This window comes from Arvicanthis niloticus, chromosome 10 (assembly GCF_011762505.2).
Source record: "Arvicanthis niloticus isolate mArvNil1 chromosome 10, mArvNil1.pat.X, whole genome shotgun sequence".
Taxonomy (NCBI): domain Eukaryota; kingdom Metazoa; phylum Chordata; class Mammalia; order Rodentia; family Muridae; genus Arvicanthis; species Arvicanthis niloticus.
In genome coordinates this window covers 61002583-61020196 of record NC_047667.1, presented here as the reverse complement: position 1 = coordinate 61020196, position 17614 = coordinate 61002583, and the positions used below count along the sequence as shown (strand labels likewise).

The 17614-nt window shown below is 42.6% G+C and overlaps 1 protein-coding gene across 5 annotated transcripts in view; it reads right to left on the bottom strand.

Annotated features, from left to right (window-relative positions):
• The window catches only part of Esrrg (estrogen related receptor gamma), a 613235-nt gene that overhangs the window by 528925 nt on the left and 66696 nt on the right, over positions 1 to 17614 (bottom strand). The window lies entirely within an intron of this gene.

Below are 17614 nucleotides of genomic sequence, written 5' to 3'. Positions count from 1 at the left end.
CTTGAACCTGGATGACTTCCCATAGGAAGGTTTTTAAGACTGGGTTCTTCTTATCTAGAAGATCATCCGGCAGCCTTGTAGCCAGTGCTGAGATGAGTTTCATGGTGACAGAATGGGTCCCAAGACCAAAGGAATCTCCATCCATTTGTTAGTGTTCCTACGTGAACTCATTATTATGTCTTGAGTAGAAACCATACATTATGTTCACATCAAAATGTGATTCTGTTTCATGCCCCCCACCCCCACCATGTTGTTTCTAAAATGATATGTAAAAATGAGAGGGGGTAGAGAAGGAGAAGTGGGAGGGAGAGAGGGAGGGGAATGGGAGAGGGAGGGAGGAAAAGGAGAGAGAGAGAGAGAGAGAGAGAGAGAGAGAGAGAGAGAGAGAGAGAGAGAGAATATCTGTATGCATCCAAACCCAGGCTGTTGACAGTGTGTTCAATTCAATGCCCATAAATTCTCTGAATAAGCCTAAGCTTCTGGACTTCACTGACTATTTCTTGACTTGCTCAGGGGCATAAAGAACTTACAGAAGATAACTTGGGTAAAGTTTTGAATAATGGATATAATTAAAAATAAAGGGAATTTCTTAAGTGGTTTATTGCAAGCAATTGGAGGCAACTGGATAAGAACATCTTATCTTGAGCCACCCTCCATGAAGTAGGCATCTTTAGTCAAAAAAGCTTCTACATATTATGGAACAGACCATAGGAAAATAAAGTCAGAGAGCAAGAGGCCCCTTTCTTTTCGCTGCTTCCCTTCCTCCTTGATCACTGTAAAATCACATATTCTAGTGCAATTTGAAAATCAACCACAAATCACTAGAAAAGCATGTGGTCTCTGGACTTACTTCTCACTGACACCTACAGATTATTCAAGAACACTGGTGGTATGCTTAGATGTTACCAAAATTATTATTTTAGTTCTAAATAATTTGAGTGACATGATAAATAAATGTTTTGGCCTTGCTCCTAAAACATGGTAGCTTTTGTAAAGAATGAAACCATGGAAGAAGAGATCCTTTGTGCTCTTTCAAGAGCCACTGATGGGCTGGCTGTTATCACCAGACTTTGGCTAACATGGGAGTGAGGGCTTGTCATGGTTTGCCAAGAGTCAGGGCATTTGGCGCCTCCCTGGTAGGTCCTGTGGCACAAAGGCCCTTGTGTACAGCCTGCTGCACCAGAAGAGCTCAGCCCAGTCCTCGGCAGCTGTGAGCTTGTCAGCCGTGGCATTCTTTACAAAGCTGGGTGGCTGTTCACTGCTGACATGTTCGGTTTTAAGCTCTAGAAAAAAAATAATAATAAAACCCCTCACTGGAATGTTGAGCTAGGCAAAGATAGCAGATGCCCAAAGTGAAAAACGTCTGTCTCTGTATATCATGTGCTTTAGAACCTTCTGGAAGTTATTGTGGGGGAGGATTATTGTTTTTTCTTCTAAGTTTGCACTTAGCCATTAGAGGTCCTTTTCATCAAAACCTATTCACTTCTCCCTTCTGGACCTTGACAGGCTGAGCTGAGAGGATCCAGCGGGCTATCGATCATACTTCCTTCTAAAGGTCATACTGGGGGGAGCAGAATGCCAGACAGACCACACATTCTCTAAGGAAGAAACACATTTCATTTGCCTTCACGTTTAACATCTCATGGGCTTTTGATGAGATGCAGAAATGCCCACATCAAGTCTGGGACAACACTTTTCTGCCATGTTCTCCATTTCAAGGAACTAACTCAAAAGGACATGGGGGGGGGGCTAGAAAGATGTCTTGGTGGGTAAGGTGCTGTGTAACCGTGAGGACTGGCTTGGAGACTGCATCCATAGTGCCCACTTGAATGCTGAGTCAGCATGGCAGCCTCCTTGTAATCCCAGCACTTGAGAGGGGGAAACAAAGGACTCTTGGAACAAGCCAGCTAGTAAACTTGCCAATTCAGTCATCTCTGGGTTAAAGTGAGAGACCCTGTCTCAACATATGAGGTGGAGAGTGACCAAGGAAGACACTAGATGCCAACCTCTGACTTCTACAAGCACACATATACACATATACATTTGCCTCTGAATATAAGAGCAGCCATGCATGGGAATACACATTAACATACATCTGAATAAAAGACAGGACAGGATCTATGTGACAATCTTCTAAGTTGCAACTCTGATCAAAATGCACTCAGCAACATGTTTAGATACCTTATAGAGAAATCGTCTTGCCCTGAGAGGGTTGCATTACCTCTTCCTATAACTAGTTCTTGCTAAAACAGTGTCTATTTAGGTTGTAATGTACAGAACAAATGTATGGCTACTACAGTTATTATAAGGGTGCCTGGCCAAAATACACCATGCCTTCACAAATAAAGAGACATGAGGTGCAAAGAAAGGCCAAGGGGGAAAACAGAGGAGAAACCAAAAGAGATGGCTTTATGAGCTTCAAAGGGAGCTGTGACCATTGATTACGACACTCGGACAACAGAGCCCTGTGGGGTCTGAAATTGCACTTGTAGTCTGAATTTACAGAACTCATGCAGACACCATGACTGTGACACATTAGCAGGAGCTTTCCACATAAGCATGAATGAGGTGGGTGCCTGCAGAGGTAAAACCAGTTTGCTCCGGCTTTCAGTGACTGGGTGTGTGAACAAAGGCTGCTTCAATTGCAAAGGCATGGCTGGTAACAATGAAGACTCACGACTATTTTTCCAAAGAGATGAGTGATAATACTCACTTGTTTGTAAGCCATGACTCCTCCTCCAAGCTTCCATATAGAAATAAGTCTCAAGTTCTTTAAAGGAGGCCATGTTGGGCCCCTTCTCTGGCTATGTCTGAAGCTCCAATGAAACCAACAGCTCCCTCCATTTTCCAAACTTGTCCTACTGGTTTGTTTTTCCATCCTCAGTCATTTGACTTAGTCATTTGATTATTGTTTGATTTTTGCCGTGTTATAGAGATGGGGCCTCAGGTATCACAGGCTGGTTCTAACCTTTCTCTATAGCCAAGGATGACCTTGAGCTTCTGACACTCCTATCTCTACCTCCTAATCGCTGGGAACACAGACATGTATTGCCATGCCTGGTTTACGGCCACCATGCTGGGGGACCAAACCCAAGGCTTCCTACATCCTCTTACCAAGGAAGCACTCTACCAAGGGACCTGCATGCACTGCTGCTTTTATTTATTTAAATTCTATAAACCTCTGCATTGACAGCTGACTTTCAATTGTTGACAGCAAGGGAGCTGACCCCCCCTCCACATATTGTCTTTATGCAATTCATTTCTGGCTGAAATGCCCTTTCTGCCCTACTAAAGTTTTCCTCCTTCTCTTGGCGCATTTCCTCACCACAGGAGACACTTGGCTCACCAGACTCTATTTCTATTCTCCCTGGACACTCAGGTACACTACCCTTCCCAGCTTCTCTTGTTGCCAAGAGGTCTGCATGACTGAACTCTGACCACAGTATGCATAGAAAGGGAGCATGGCATTGCTGGGCCCAAAGACTCTCTCCCTCCCTGCACCCCTCTCTTGTCTCTCTTTTTCCTTTGTGTATGTGTATAAAATCCTTGAGGATGGTCCTGTGTCCCAGAATAACCATGGAGCAGAAGAGAAAACCCTTCCTGTCCACAGGAGGCTAAGCTATCACCTAGGAGCACTCAGGGACACCAAAATGTTTAACTAGTCCACTGTGACTGATACACTCAACCAGATAGTTAAGTGCACATTATCTTTTGTAATTACAGTTGTTTCTGTAGGTGGTTACACATTTATTTTTGGAAGAAGCTTAGGAATAAATAGAAATTTGTGTTTGTTAAAAGCAAGAAGCAGAATTTATACCCTAACTGTGTTTGTTAAATGTGTTTTCTTTTCTGCAATGGCTAGTTGTTTAGAACATGGTGCCATTGAGATTGTGTTCATGAGTCACGAGATCCCTCTGAGGGCCTAGGCTGTACCATTTTCTAATGCTATTCTTACTCGGTTGTATGCCGCTCATCTGAAGGGGCACAGCTTAGGAGACTTGTAGTTGGGAATTCTGAAAAGCCACTGGCCATAGTGATAGAAAAGATTTTTTATATTTTCACTACTGCATAAATTAAGGAACTAGATAACCAGATACCAAGTCAATTGTCAGCATTTACAACAAAACTGGGAGACTCACTGTTCTCTTGAACTAAATGCAAAGGAATGAGGGAAGAAGTGGAATGAAACTGTGAGCCTAAAAACAAGGAGCCATAAGGTGGGCCAACCACAATCACCAGAAGGGGGAGAAGGGTTAATCACACTTAACACTGAAAAACATGGGTGCATGGTAAGGGGAATGTCAGTGATGGCCCTTGGGCAACATTAGCCTCCACTGAGTGGTTGAGACACCAGGAATCCCTCTTTTTTGAGCCCCCCATGTTAAATAACTGTGCACATTCCAGACTGGATGTCTTCATTGCTGTCTTGAAATAAGAGCAGCTGTGATCACTCACAGGAGTCAAAAGATTAGACCCTCTAACATTCCCTCCTGAAATGTCGGGACTCAGAGGGCACAAGTCCCGTTCCCCTGCCCCCTTTCTCTCAAAGATATACAAGTAATTAAAAATTGCTAGGAGATAAAGACTCTTCTGTAAATCAGCTGCCCTGGTCACACATGTTTCTATAAATCACAATACATTTAGTGAGTCATGAGTTGATATGGGAAGAACTCTCTCATTTCATTGCCCTCTTCATCTGGAATGACTGGAAACACACTCCTTTGCTCAGTTCGGCTCAAACTTGAGTGATATGGGATAGGAGGGCTGAAAGGCAAGGTCTTCAGTGAGGAGGGGAGGAACAATAGCCAAAGAACCTGAGAAAGTAGTGGCCAATGTTTTTGACACAGCAGAAACAGTGGAGAGTTGGTGTGATTTTTTTTCTGAGCCACACTTTATCCCAAAATATCAGGAAACTTAATTTTATATTAAAAATAAAGGATGAAGAAATATCAAGGTCAGATCTCATACAAGGTTATCATAACTACAAACCAGAAGAAAAAGCTGAATAACATCCCTGGTGGCAATAAAACCATTTCAAAAGAAACTTGAAAATATTGCAAAAAAAAAATCATTAAAAATATAAAGGACACTGCCATAAGATTCAAAAAGCTCTAACGTGTAGTGACAGGACAGAAGAGAATCAGAATAAAAACAAAAGTTTATTTCAGAAATACCCAACTAACCCAGAAACAAACAGAATAGAGACACTTACTAAACACAAAAGTTAAAAAGAAGAAAAGCTTTTTAAATCTCAAAGAAATGAAAAGAGACAAGAGATTAAAAGGGAACAGATGAATCATGGAGACAGACAAAGAGACTGAAGCATTTGGTTGGTAAGAGCTTTCAAGGAAGCAATCCGGGGGACTGGAACAAATGCTAAGACCTGTGGTTTCAGACATGTGCTGATTGACGTGATGGACAGACACTTATACACAGCACCTGCATCTGTTATCTTAACAGTAAAGGGTGTTCTTGTAAAATTGTTAGCTTTCTAGGAACAGTGAAAAACTGCATGGCTTATAACATAAGGATAATTACTATCAGATTTTCTAAAGTAAACACTTCAGGCTGGAAGATGGAAGAAACCTTCAATGTATTAGAAAGAGAAGGTTTTTATAACCAACTAAACTATCTTGCAAATACAAAGTGTTCAAATAGTAATACATTTAGGCAAGAACCTACACCTGGTCCTATGAGTCCTTTCTAAGGGTCATACGTCAAAAAATAAAAATAAAAATGATTACAGTGGACAACTGGAAGCAGGTGTTTAGAAATATAGTTAGCTAAAGGTTTCAGATCAAAACACAGCCAGGAAGTAGCAGAGGAGAGTTTTTAAGAGTCTTCCCTGACAGGGTTAATATAACTAACCTATCTTAAAATGAGGGAATGAGAGAGAAGCAACTATTTTTAAAAGCTTTAAAATTTCAATTACCACATTGGGGCCAGTATTAAGATTCTTCTTCTAAAACTACTATATATAAAGTATGTGATAAAATGTGAGTAATATTTGAATACCTAATTCTACTACCCCATGTCCTAGCTAGGCAAGACAGATAAAGAATAAAGAAACAGTGTGTGATTTAAGAGAACTTACATATAACTGGGGTTGAAAATTTCAACTGAGCTATTGGCATAAACTCAAAAGTGTATGAAGTATGGAATAAAGTAAATTGTGTGCATAAACTGAATATAAGCATGCATGGTTCTGTCTGTTATAAACATGTCATCTACCAAAACGTATGAAACAATGAACAATCCCACCAGGCAAACTGGGGTCTTTCAGCATCATTTCTTACCCAGAAACAGAGGCCCCCTTGAAAAATGGGCTCAATCTAAGACTAGGACAGGAACTGTATAAGACAAGCATGGGACAGCTTATACTTACAGAGAGCAGCAAAGTTACCAAAGGCTTTCATGTGGTGCTGAAAGGACTCAAGAACAAATGTGTGAGGTCCCCTCTGGCTGAGGGAACACGATTTCAGTAATCATTTGGCTTTTCTAGGGAAAACTAGTTTTGCTGAAAGGATCAAGCGCACCTAAGTGTGATCCAGTCTCTAGATCCATTTGTCGGTTTTAATAAAGTGCAGGTAACATAAGAACACTTTGGTCATCACTGCAAATGTGCAGTCTGTGCAGTTCGGCACAGGCAAGCTCTGCACGCCATCGCACTGGCTGGTCCACAGACAGCAAGGGCAGGAGTGAGATCAACGGAAGGTTTACAAGGGAAACAAAGAGCTTAAAAATGTATCAGGTGTTTATTTATTTATTTAGGACTGAACCCAGATCCTCCTGCCTGCTACACAAACTAAGCTGAGATGTTTGGCTTTTGGTTTTTGTTTTTAAGGACAAGACTAAGTGGTGGTGTTTGAGAACACAAAGTGGGCAGTGAACACATTTCTAAGGTTGAATACTGTGATGGTCTGTATATGGTTGGCCCAGGGAGTGGCACTATCAGGAGGTGTGGCCTTGTTGGAGTAGGTGTGTCACTGTGGGCGTGGGCTTAAGACCCTAACCTACCTGCCTGGAAGTCAGTCTTCTGCTAGCTGCCTTCAGATGAAGATGTAGAACTCTCAAATTCTTCTGCACCATGCCTGCCTGGATGCTGCCATGTTCCTGCCTTGATGATGTTGGACTGAACTTCTGAATCTGTAAGCCAGCCTCAATTAAATGTTGTACTTATAAGAGTTTCCTTGGTCATGGTGTCTGTTCACAGCAGTAAAATCCTAAGTAAGACAAACACCCATTGTGGTACTACACATAATGACCAAATTACAAAATCAGCCTAGATATCCAGCAGCAGATTAATGGTTTTTTAAAAAAAAAAAAAAGAGTGCTGAATGTATTTATCTAACCAACCCCCTCCCATTCTCTCTCTCTCTCTCTCTCTCTATATATATATATATATATATGTATATGTATATGTATATGTATATGTATATGTATATGTATATGTATATATGTGTGTGTATGTGTGTGTGTATTGTTCAGTGGTAACAAAGAACAAATTTCTGTCATTTACAATAAAATGGATGCAACTGAAGGTCATCGTATTAAGCAAAATAACTCAGACATGAGACATAGGAAGGGAACAATGCTGCATTTTCTCTCATAAGTGAAATCTAGATTTAAAAACATGTCTTTGTAAAGTTGTATTTAATGTGGCAGACCATGTAGACTCACCGGGGTGGGGTGGGGGGTATTTTCTGCCTGTTTCCCCGTGAGTGCCCTCACCTTTACTAGGGTCTCATATTTTATGATTAAACTGGAAGAACTATAGTAAAAGTATGTAAAGTACAGCAAGGCCACGGCACTGTGGTGTCGTGACACAGAGATGCAAGCCAGTGCCTTGCTCATGGCTAAGGCTCCCCTGCTGTTGCTTAGGGTCTCTTGGAAACCGATGGGCAGGACCACATCTCACACATCTGTGAAAAGCTGTTGCTCTTCAGAGTGTATAAATGATTCCATTTCTTGAGAAACATGCTAGGATCCAGGGTGAGAATGAAGTTTGAATGAAAATCAAGGCAACACTAAGCACAAGGTCGGCAGACAGACACAAGGGATAAATGTCTTGGGGTGCAGATACCTTGTTCAGAGCAGTCAAAACAAACTCTTTACAGGCACCTGTTTGTGGTTGTGGGCAAGAAATCCCTTAGAAGTGATTGTTTTGTCCTCATTATTCTGACTCAGAATACTTCGAGCTTTCACGCATGACCCTTTTAACTGGTGTGCTAGGTATCTTCAGTGACCATAAAGAGTAGTTATAAAGCATCCTACACATTTGTTCTCCCTCATCAACGGCCTCAAGTTCCCTTATTCCAAATGATCTATTTGGATCATGGGTGGGATTTTCCAGAGTTAATATGTATTAAAAAAATGTTCCTGTTTAAGACAAAGACAAAATCGAAACTTTCAAATTGCCAGTTCACAGTCAGGATACAATAGCCTGCCAATCACCGAGGAAGAATTCAACCCCAATTCATAAGAACGACATCTCTCAGTTCTCTGAGAAATAAGTGGGGTCCTAAATCACAGATAAATAAGCAAACTGACCCCCTCAAAAGGAGGTGCCACATATCCAGAGAAGCTAAACACATGTAGATTAGACCTTAAGGAAAGTAACCCTCACAAGTACCATCTCCACAACACCGCTTCCAAACCAGGGAACAAAGAGCTCTCCTGCCCTGAAATACAGAGTGAAAAGACAGTTGCATCAGACTGTAGCAAAGGCAACCCCAAATTCACAGAGGTTTTATTAAAAACAGGAAAAGGTCAGTCCTCTTCTCCCCCCAAAGGAATGCCCAGGGCTTGTAGGAATTATTACTCCAAGATAGTTTCTTTATTAAATTTACTGTACAGAAATAGAAAAGAGAAGCCAGGGGAGAGGCAGAGGCTGAACACACTCCCTCTCTCTAGCTAGCATCTACATGGTCACAGACAAAGGCCAAGCATGACCCGTGGAGCAAGTTCCTCCTTCAAGAATTTAACAATGGAAGGGAAATTTTAAAGCTAGAATGTTTAATGAGCCAAGAAACACACAAATTGTCTACCGTCAAAAGGTAGTCGCTCTCACCTCCCCACATCAGGGGCTTGATTTGTTGAGATACCAGGTCTACCATCCCTCACGGCCTCACCGCCAGGCAAGTACAGCCATCCACCCTACCTGTGTTTCCACTTAGAGCCAAGTGTTCGCTAAGCAATGTGATTCAAGGAGCGTATACAGTGAAGGTGGCCCAGCACAGCTTTGTTTAGTAAACATTTTCCACACAGGCAGTCACAGAGAAATCTCAGAGCCAAGTGAAGCACCAACTTAAAATGGATTCCGGCAACACCCCTGGCGTGTAAACTAACTGTATTTGTATTAATATTTAGAATGTCACACGAGATGCTGCAGCTGGCTTTGGTGTGACACTCTGGCTGTTTCCCATAGCATTTTTTTTTTATCACGAAAATGACCATGTTTCAAAGGCTATGGCATACTCGCTGTGGGAGAAATTTTCCAAGAATGAGAAAGATGAAAATTCCTCCCCAGAAGCCCAGGCTCTGCCTATTAGACAGCCAAGATTCCCAACTGCTGGCCACATTTTGGTGTCAAAGAACAGGGCTCTGTATTCACTCTTGTGTAGTGGGGGGCTTGGATAATGCTGCCTCTTTACACTTCATATTGTCCCGCTGTGAGACAAGTCTGGCCTGGGAGCATGGCTCAGTGGGAACACTGCATGCTTTGAAAGCATAAGGCCCTGAGTCTGATTCCCCCAGTCCTAAGTTAAAACAAGCCAGGTAGAGCACGCCTGTCATTCTACTGTTGGCAAGGTAGAGAGGGGACAATCCCTTAGCATTCATGGGCCATTTAGCCTAGTATATCTAGCAAAGTCCAGGTCAATGAGAGACTATCTCAAAAACCAAGATGAATGGCAACTGGGAAAGGACACCTGATGTTGTTATACTTGTATACACACAAACAGACACACACAGACACAGACACACACACCCATATCCACAAGTACTTACACAGACATGTACATAGGTACACACATATACATACATGTATTCACATGTACAAATATGCGCATAGGTCCATATATACATGAACACAGGTACAAAGACATACATATCCACACTTTACATACACACACAGAAAACAGCGGAACTAGATGCTCCAAAACCATGTCCATATGATGTCAGAAAGGACACACAGAGCCATGTACTCCTTACACTAGGGCAATGACATGATAGGGCAACACTTAGTTGTTTTGGTTCTCGGGAGCTGAAACCAAAGGCCAGCTACAGAATGGAAGCCCTCTCTGGAAAGCTGTTGTAGCCGGCATCACAAACAGGAACAAGACTGGTTTAGATCAGCAAAAACTGGGTAAAGACAAATCCCTCCCTTCAGTGTATAGCTTCAAGTGTTTCTTAACATCAAACACTTTTATGGCTTAGAAATGAAAACATCACCTGGTTTGGGTTGTATTTCTTTTCCTTGCAGGTTTCTGGTGGAGATGTCAATAAATCTAATGCAGCCAGAAAGAGAAGGAAGAACAATAAAAATAAGGATAAAGTTCACGCCACTTCATCAACCTGTAATCAAAAGGGAGCGGTGATGGGCATGGATACCACAGCCTGCTTTCTGCCTCTGCTGAGATCCCTCTGTGGGATCTGTCCTGGGAGAAAGAGTATCTGGTTTGGGGCTCTGGGGTTTTGGGATACTGTTACCCCCTCCTCTCCTCTTCCCTCTTTAATGGGTTCTAGAAAAAGCATAGGAGATTGCTGTTTCAGCAGACAGGGAAAAGTGTGGATATGCTGCACAGGGTTATTTTTATATTTAATCCAAGAGAGGACTATGCAACCCACATGACTCTGAAAAGCATTTTAGGAAGTTGGCAACGGAGCAAGCCACCTTCTGCTATCTCCTGCTGTGAAGTAACCGTATCCACGGTATAGATATGTTCTTCAAAGATATCAATAGCACAGATAATTAAGTTAGTGCAGAAAACCAGCTCTGTGCTTTGAAGTGTGTCTACAGTTGGTGTACTAGCCTTTCCCTCGCCTGCTAGGCTAAGCCTCCGATCTCCTCACACATGTTAACAATCCTGTGACCTTTAGTCTCTCCTCATTATCACATTATTTACGTTGCCCAACCACGTGGGGCCCGCCATAAAAAAAAAATGCCACTTAGAAACAGGGATAGCAACCTAACAGGCTCAGATTCAGACTCCAGTGGGGTCAGAGGAACCTTCCAGAAGGGAAGCTAAGAGCCTCTAGACTCAGCTCTACCTCTGCCACAAAAGAGTCCCACGAGGTGCAAAAGAGGGTCCTCAAGCTTTGGAGCTCTTTCCAAAGTGATGAGTTACTGGCTCTGATTTAGTCTTGGCTTTTTCTGAACTTTGTATTTGTGTGTTGTGTATGTACATGTGGGCAGGAGTGCATGTATCTATGAGTACCTATGTGGAGGCCAGGGGTCATAACTGGGCATCTTCCTTTATGAGGGGGCAGACTTTCACTGAACTTAGAGCTTGCCCTTTGGGCTAGAATGACTGACCAGCAATCCACTAGGATCTACTTGTCCTGCATTTTAACAAATCCCAAGTTTGTAGTTCTCAGGCATGCTTTATAGAAGGGGATGTATAAGACAAGTGTCTCAGAAGTCCAGGAGTATGTGCATGTGACCCCAGAAGCAACCACTATGCCAACCAGTATGTCTTTTCCCTTCACTGTGGATTTTATATCATGCAGTCTTCAAAACATAAATTAGGGCCGGGCGGTGGTGGTGCACGCCTTTAATCCCAGCACTTGGGAGGCAGAGGCAGGCGGATTTCTGAGTTCAAGGGCAGCCTGGTCTACACAGTGAGTTCCAGGACAGCCAGGACTCCACAGAGAAACCCTGTCTCGAAAAAAAAAAAAAAAAAAAAAAAAAAAAAAACCCATAAATTAGAGATAGCCATAGAAACTAAGGCTGAACAATGTCCGAGCCACTTCATCTAAGGGTATCAGCATTTAAATAAAGAGACCCCTTCAGGGAATAAACAAATGATGGCTAACCATTTAACCACTGGACATGGGCTTTTCTAGATAACTCTAAGGCTTACCCCATGCCACACTCAGCACATATACTCCCATAAGCTTGAGAACATCAATCCTGGGTTCTTGTGTTTTCTCTCTCTGTCTCTGTCTCTCTCTGTCTCTGTCTCTCTCTGTCTCTCTGTCTCTCTGTCTCTCTGTCTCTCTCTCTCTCTCTCTCTCTCTCTCTCTCTCTCTCTCTTTCGTATGTGTGTGTTCATATGTGTACATGTTTGTGTTAGCCAGAAGTCATACTTTAAGTGTCATTTCTCAGGAATTATCCACCTTGGTTTTTAAAAGATGACCTCATTAACCCGTAGCTCATTAGTCAGCTAGGTGGGCTCGATGATTCTCAGAGATCTCCCCAGGGCTGATACCACAAGTGTAGGCTACCATACTGAACTTTACTATATAGGGCCTGGTGAGTTAACTCAGGTTCTCATGCTTACAAGACCAACACTTTACCAGGTGAGCTCTTTCCCCAGCCCTTCATCCGGCCATAAAATAGGTATGGGAATTCCATTTCCTTCATTTCAGGTACTGGGTCTGGGGACTCATGTTCTTCAAGAAGTCCTTTTATATTAAGAAAAAAGTCAGAGGTGCCCGAACAGTTACTACAAAGATAAATTGTCCAGGATATCCATTAGTGCCCCGTAAATTCCACTGCTCAGAATGCTGATATATTTTTAGTGATTTGTGATGTTGTCCTTTCTGAGTTTGATGGCAACTTAGGTTTGATACAAAAAGACCAGTTTGGCCAAGGTAAAATATGAAGCCATGACAAAACTAATTCCCTATATTCCCAATCCCCTGGTAAGTGTAAAAGCAACAGATCACAGCTCTTAAATAGCTTCCAGCCAAAATCTCCACTGGCAATAGGACTCCCCATGTGGCATTTACAGGAGGAAATCTCATTGTTAAATGTATACTCGAAGAAAATCCTAAGAGTCCTGCTTAGAGAAATGTTATTTTATTTTTTATTTCAAACCTAAGTGAGCTTCACCTCATCCCTATGATAATATCTTAAGAGGAAACCACCATCTCCCTCTTGCAAACTCAGAATGAGATTGAAGACATAGCCATCTTGAAGGGGACAGTCACAGGTGGGAAGGGACAGCTCATGTTTACAAGTCTGGGCTGCTGCAAAGAATACTCACTCTGTGTCACTTGCATATAGTCTAAAAACTAGTTCAGTCAATAATGACCACAAGAGAAGAAGAGAAAGGCAGGCATGGGGTCCTCTGTAGATCTGGACCACACAGTGTTACATAAGCTTTCTGTCCCCTCCCTCTAGAAGGAAACACAGCCTCCTTTATGACAGGATCCCTTGTGTCCTAGAGAAAGGCTCCTGCAGTAATAACTCCATGGAATAAAAGCTTGAGAAACCAGGGAAATTAGGAAAACAGACCTTCCATATATCCAGATACTCTGCCATCAAGGCCCTGTGCCTCTCACTTCCTGTCAGGAGCTCATTATAGTCCTGCAGGCTCCAGGATTGGAGGGTAGAGCCATTGTCCCTCCACTGTGAAGCTGCTCTGAGGTGTAGATGAGTTGACACAAGCACAAAATATCTGGTGCATTCAGTAAGTTCTCTAGAATTTGAAGCCATCTAAGTCGTGGATGCTGCAGTCTGTGGCTCTGTCAGCCATGAAACAGTTACTGTGTGCTCAAGATCTGCAGAGTAAGTGTGTGGCTTGTTTGCAGTCGTAGATGTTCCCATGTCTCTTCTACGACCTATGGGGAGCATTCATAATAACAGTGCCAACCACCTTACAAACCCAAAATTACTCTAGTTAACCACTTCATGTTGGCTTTTTAAAATCCTCGTGTGTTTAGAGCAGGACCTCTTGGTCTTGACATTATCAACTCTACCTCTTCCATGTGTTGTTGGGGGGTACCACCTATTCACTGTGTGTTTTGGGGCCTTATCTGGCATCAATGAGAGGGGAGGGCCTTGGTCCTGTGAAGGCTTGATGCCCCAGTGTAGAGGACTGCTAGGGCGGTGAGACAAGAGTGAGTGGGTCAGTGGGAGAGCACCCTCACAGAAGCAGGGTAAAGGAGTATGGGACAGGGGGTTTATAGAGGGGAAACCATTTGAAAAGGAGAGAACATTTGAAATGTAAATAAATAAAATATCCAATTTAAAAAATGACATTCTATACAATTTGGAAATGAACAAGGGGCTTGTATTTAAAAAAACAAAAGCAAAAAAAAAACAAAAAACAAAAAACAAAACAAAAACAGAACTCATGGGCTCCACTCCCCAGATACCAACATCTTCTATCAACCATTTTAATCCATTCTATCCAACCATTTTTAATCCAAATTGTCAAGATATTGTCAGTGTCCCTTGTGGGGAGATTATCTCAAGAAGTATTGGTCAAAATTCATTTTGGAACAAACAAGTAAGGTCTGTAAATCATGCCTCAGTCATGAGATGCTCGCTCGCCCTGTAACAGATTCAACTCACACCACAAAAAGCATTTTACTAGCAGTAAGTGAAGCCCGTAGCCTGGCAGGGTCAATGAGATGTTTAGCTCTAACAAGCTACGGTGAGCAAAACAGTCCAAAGTTCTCCATATATGCAAACTCAACATTTAATTTTCTGCAAGATTACCCACAATAATTACAAAGTTTCTGTAATACAGCCTCAAAAGCTTGGAACTCTGAGATACATAAGAATTGATCTCCAATCTGTTTCCTTTGCTGTGTACTGTGCCCATGTAACAAACCGAACAGGGGCTCACTGTGCTCTCCTCTTAATATTGAGGAGTATTAAAGTGGAACCTCCCTAAAATTAGGTTACTTAGCAACGTGGTGAAGAGAAACACACAGCAAAGCACTAGCATATGAATAACCCTGTGGTGACCAAACACTCACTTTTCTTCTAAGAATATATCCTTTAACTAAATATATTTGCCTTGTTCATCCTAAGTCATGGTTTGACATTCTAAAGGTGATGTTCCCATGTTTTTGTGATAGCACTACTGGTCAATGGTGGCTCAAAGATACCAAGTTAGCATTCACATGACACCAGTTTGTCCCATCTGCCCGTAACACACAGACCTTTTGAAGCATTCTGATAGCTGGGGTAGACTCTCTACCTGGAATCTGTAGTCAAATGCTGACTATGGTAGATCAACTTGAAGATTTCAGAGCCATTATCAAAAGACGTAATTTCTTTGTCATGGTCATAGCATTAAGCTGGGTCAAGAAATCCATCCTAAAATACACACAGCTGTTTTGGGATGTTATTTACTTGATAGTCATCAAAGCTCACAGGAGAGAAAGCACACGTTCGTTTCACCTTCAAATAGCCACATGACTAATACAACTATATTTCAAAGCAAAACAAATAAACAGGCACCCATATTTTACCTGAGAAAGATGCCAGTGAATTGTTTTCCTTTTTAATTAAAGGTATTAGATTAAGGACTGTTGCACCATCTAACACTTCCTTGGTTCTTAAAGATGATGTCACCGATGAGGCCACTTGATTGCACAGGAAAGCAGGTGGGGTCCAGAACTAGATAACACAGAACTTAAACTGATAAGCGCAAAGCCATTTCTCTTGCTTTGAGTGGCCTGAGTCCATGTGAGAATAGATTATGTCTCTGCTCTACTATGTGACCTCAGAAATAGAATGATACTAGGAACTGACAGAAAGAGAGATTGGCATCATGAGAAATCATTCACGGGGTACTGACCCTCCCTTGCCCCCTCCCTGTCCCCCTCCCTGCCCCATTCTCTGCCCATTTCCCTTGCCCTTCTCCATTCCTACACTACTCTAACTCTCCTTTCATGTTAAGGTTTATTTTAGTCTTAGTTTTGTGGGTACGCGTGCGTGCGTGCGTGTGTTTGTGCATGTGAGCACAGTACCTAAGGAGGTCAGAGGAAAGTGTCAGGGTCCCTGGAGCTAGAGTCACAGGCCTGTGTGAACCCCTGATGTAGATTCAGGGAACAGAACTCCAATCTAAGCAGCCAGCACTCTAAACCACTGGTCCATCCCTCCAGCCCCTGAAGTTGCTTTTTTATGGAGGATAAAGTGTGACTTTTTTCTTGGCTACCATACCCAATACACAACAATTTTGCAAACGTTTTCTTCCCACAATTCTCTGGAACCTTTGCCTGCTTTTCAGACTTCTTCGTACTCAAATAGCCAGTCCCACTTTTTATCGAGCCTCTTCCAGGTTGAAGATTTTTGTAAGATGGGATCACCCCAGATCTAGATATTGAGACCCAGTTTCTAGGATAGTTATTTTTTTTAACAAGCTTATTCTGAACAAGCCACTTCATCATGTAAAGCTAACTCAGCTGTAAAAGGAAAATGATAATTCGTGATTTCAAAACATTCACAACACAAATACCATGTATTATTAGAAGAAATATTTATATTTAGAGCAACATAGAGTCAGTTTGCATATATTTTACTCGAAGCAGAGTGAAGGCAAGAGTTGAGTCATGGAGCACACGCTCTGACTGCTTTACAAGGGCAGTCGTATAGCTCTGTGACCTTGGGAAGGGAAAGGCAAAGTCCTGGCTTCCTCCATGTTCAATACCTTCTCTCTACCTCTAGCAAGTAAAAACACTGGAAAATGGCACTGGGAAGCTCCTGGATTCCCCCCAAGAATGGCTGTGAGTCCCCTGATTGGTGGCCTCAGCTCTAACTCTGAGCTTTGACACTCAAACTGTCCTAAGTAGTCTGACCTTGACGGTGACCTTGGGAACTATGAGGATTTTGAAATCCCCTCTTTCTAGTCTACCTTGGATCATATTTCATTTCCAACACAGAGGTTTGGCACATGATTGGTTGTGGCCCCCCTCCACTTACTGCAACCCACATCTTCAAAATGAGCATGCAGAGCAGGAAGTACCACTTGCAAGGAAACCCCATCTGCTCCACAGACAGAGTGCTAGTCCCACATCACAAGAGCCATGGGTGGCCATCTGGGGAGGATGCCATAGCACACGGTGGGCCCCAGGAGGCTAAGGCACAAGATGGCACAGTGCTCTGTCCAGCACCCAGCCTTTTTTTGAGAAAACAATAGATACCATAGCTTTCCATCACTCCTCAAAGATGTGACCAGGGACTTGTCAGCTTGCAGGTTTCAGCAAACCTGTATGTGAAGGTACCATTTTACTTTAAGCAAGACCCTCACTGGACACCTAGGTGCGTGAGTTTCCTCTGCCACGTGTCTCCATTCCTTACCAATGAAGGGTGTCAGAGTCACACTGCTTAGATGAGAGAAGAGGCTTTGTCTGGGAGTCGGAATCTCGAGTGGCTTGCATAGCAAGCCCTGTGGCTCAGTTTCCTAATGTGGAACGTTGGGAAGCAAATGTGACTTGTTTAGCTTTTATGATGAATTTAAAGTGGCAGAGGAGTATTTCTTTAAGTGAAAAGTATCTGGCTGCATGAATGCAGAGTTTTCTCCATGAATATTAACCTAATCTGTGCCTAAGCAGCAAGAGCATAACAGGACATTAGGCTCCTCTCCCCTTCCCCGCCTGGGTTAGTACATTAAGGATGTGAAGATGACTGTATTGTCTAACCGGTGCTGAC